This window comes from Bos mutus, chromosome 7 (genome assembly GCF_027580195.1).
Source record: "Bos mutus isolate GX-2022 chromosome 7, NWIPB_WYAK_1.1, whole genome shotgun sequence".
Taxonomy (NCBI): Eukaryota; Metazoa; Chordata; class Mammalia; order Artiodactyla; family Bovidae; genus Bos; species Bos mutus.
The window spans coordinates 69,390,658-69,393,856 of record NC_091623.1 but is presented as its reverse complement, the minus strand read 5'-3'; the positions used below and the strand labels follow the sequence as shown (position 1 = coordinate 69,393,856).

At 52.8% G+C, this 3,199-nt stretch overlaps 1 pseudogene; it reads left to right on the top strand.

Annotated features, from left to right (window-relative positions):
• The first annotated feature begins 201 nt into the window (after positions 1–201).
• On the top strand, positions 202–2,864 carry LOC102286024 (regulator of nonsense transcripts 1 pseudogene; annotated as a pseudogene).
• Positions 2,865–3,199: the final 335 nt, after the last annotated feature.

Sequence of the window (3,199 nt, the reverse complement as noted above, 5' to 3'; positions counted from 1 at the left end):
CCATGTACTTAAAACAGGTGTTGCCCACGGTGTTCCTGCAGTCTCTGGGAGCTGCTGGTGGCTCTGAGGGCAGCAAAGGAAGCCCTGGGCGCTTGGCTCGCGGGGTGGCGGTGATTTAGATCCAGCCGAAGAGCGCCAGCACCCACACAGTGGCCTACCCAGCGGCGACGCTACCAGCTCCTCGCTCTGCTTAGGCCACCCATGAATTTGGAGGCAGGGCCGCCCATCTTGCACACGCGCACTTCCTTCGATGCGCAGAAGGCCCAACTCCTGGGCTTCAACACCCCAGCACTCAAGTTCAAAGGCAGCTAATTCACTCTCCCCAGCCAGACACAGATGCGCCTTCCAAGGTGGCAGCACTGGGGGCCCCGTCCCGTGGAAGCTGCAATTGGAAAGGTGGACTCGCAGGTGGGCTGAGCAGTGAGCATCCTGCAGAACCAGGTGAGGACGGGAGCGTCGGCAAGACCAGCCAACTGGCTGAGTTGAACTTCAAAGACAATGAAGGTGATACTTGTTAGAGGAAGGATGTCTCATACATGCCTGCAGTTACTGGGGAGTACCCGATCCTGCTTGCATGGTTTACTGTGCTACCAGCAAGAGTGGTTTAATAAGTCATGCAAATGCTACTGGCAGCCATATTGTAAGTCACGTCAGAAGGCAAAATGCAAAGAGATGAGTCTGCACAAGGATGGGCCCTGAAAGAGACGGTTCTGGAGTGTTATGACTATGGCAGTGGTCAGGTCTTCTTCCTTGGCTTCATTCTTAGCAAATCCACCTGGGTTGTGGGGCTGCTATGCAGTCAGCTCTGTACCCCTTGGGAGCAGCCTCAAGGAAATCAGTCCAGAGAGTTCACAGTGACAGCCTGGGATCCAGGACCACTGCTTCCTGTCTTGGCTGGTCACAATCCCTTCTGAGCAGGAACTGCTTGGGCTGGCAGATCACCACGGAGTAGATGAGCCAACTGGAGGAGCTCTAGCAGGAAAATCCTTCTACGACCTTGGAGGTCCTGGAGAAGACAGGGGCAGAGGAGGGTCCCCAGCATATCTCTGGAGATAGGAGCATTCCTACCAGCACCAGAACATATCCAAGCTGGAGGCCACCTCCTCTAAGAAACTGAAAGAGTTTCAGACTCAGGATCACATCACTGTCAGGCGGTACCTGGGCCTTAGCAGGAAGAGAACTGCCTACTTGACTTTGCCTGAGATGACTTTGATAATCAGACTTTAGTAATAATTTGGTTAGGAAACATTCAGCTCATGCAGGTGAACAAGATTTGCCTGTGGTACAAAGAGGACCTGGTGCCCTGGGGAAAAGATTCACCACATCATCAAGGCCCCTGATAATTATGTCAGTGAGATCACCGCTGAGCCGCATAGCAGTTGTGGGCGCACTCTGGAGGTAACTCATAACTTCCAGGTGAGTTTCATGTGGAAGTGAACCTCATTAGACAGGATGCAGAGTGTTTGAAAACATCTGTTGTGGAGGAGATCTCCATGGCAGATTACATCTCCCATAAGCTGCTGCTGCTGCTGCTAAGTCGCTTCAGTCGTGTCCGACTCTGTGCGACCCCATAGACGGCAGCCCACCAGGCTCCCCCGTCCCTGGGATTCATAAGCTGCTAGGTGTGATCAGAAAGCACCAGCGGCCCAAGGACTTCACAGCACCAGAGTTCCATGACCTCCACCACTCTCTGGCTGACTTTCTGAAGATGGTGCTGCAGAGACTGCTGAGCTAGATCCAGGGTCCACTAGGTACAGGGAAGATGTGAGCTCAGCCACCATCATCTACCATCTGGCTCAGTGGGCCTGTGCTAGTCTGTGCTCCAGCTAACAAAGCCATAGATCAGCTGACCAAGAAGAGTCACTGACCTGGCTCAAAGTCATCCAGCTCTCTGCAAGGGTCATCAACTCCCCACTGCACATCCTTGCCCTATACAACCAGATCAGGAACATAGGTAGCATGCCGGAGCTCCAGATGCTGAAGGACAAGACCCAGGAGCTGTCATCTGCAGACCAGAAGCAGTGGTACTGAGCCCTGAAGCATATGCCAAGAGGAAACTTGTTCACAAACTGGTGCTCATAAACACATGCCATCAGCTGCACATGTGGATGACTGAGACCTGCCAAGATGCAGTTTCACAGGCATCCAGGCCACTGAGCCCTGGAGTGCACAGCTCATGTGTCCTTGGAGCCAAGCATCTGATCCCTGCAGGTGACCACTGCCAGCTGGGCCTCATGGTGATGTGCAAGAAGGCAGCCAAGGCTAGGCTGTCTCTGTCACTCTCTAAGCACCTGGTGGTGCTAGGCAACCATCCCATTTGCCTCATCTGCCTCCAGATCCAGGATCAGATGAACCCTGCACTCAGCACCTTCCTGTTCAACATCTGCTGCAAAGACTCTTATCAGACCAGAGCAGGTCACATGAAGATGTTCTGTGTGACCCAGGACCAGGAGAAGATCATCAGGTAAGGCACCTCTTATCGAACAGGCCAGAAGCTGCAAACATAGGAAAGACGACAGATGCCGAGGTGAACCAGATCACCATCATCCTGTCCATCATTATGTCCTACCAACATAATGCATGCAACTCAGTGGCTCCCTGCACACCAGGCCCTACCAGGAGGTGGAGACTGCCAGTGTGGATGTATTTCAGTCGCTTGACAACATCTTTATTATCTCCTTTATGTGGGCAAATGAGCACCAAAGCATTAGGTTTGTAAACAACCCCCGTATTTAATATGGCCCTGACCAGAGCACAGTATGGACTACTGAAGGGCTCCGTCCAGGCAACCACTCTGCAGCCACCTTCTGAACTATGACCACCTACTGGGTATGGGAGAGAGATGGGTGCTGAACAGTCTGTAGGAGCACCTTATGCAGTGCAGCAGGGCCATCAACCCTGGAGCCCGCTTCATGACAACAGCCATGTATCACCCTGGAAAGCCATTTTCCCAGGATCTGTCTGTGATCAGGGGCTTCCCAGGTGGCTCAATGGTAAAGAATCTACATGCCAATGCAGAAGACATGGATTTGATCCCTGGGTCGGGAAGATCCCCTGGAGATGGAAATGGCAACCCACTCCAGTATTCTTGCCCAGGAAATCCCATGGACAGAGGGGCATGGTGTGCTACAGTCCATGGGATCACAAAAGAGTTGGACATGACTCAGCAGCTAAACAACAACATCAGTGATCAGAGCAG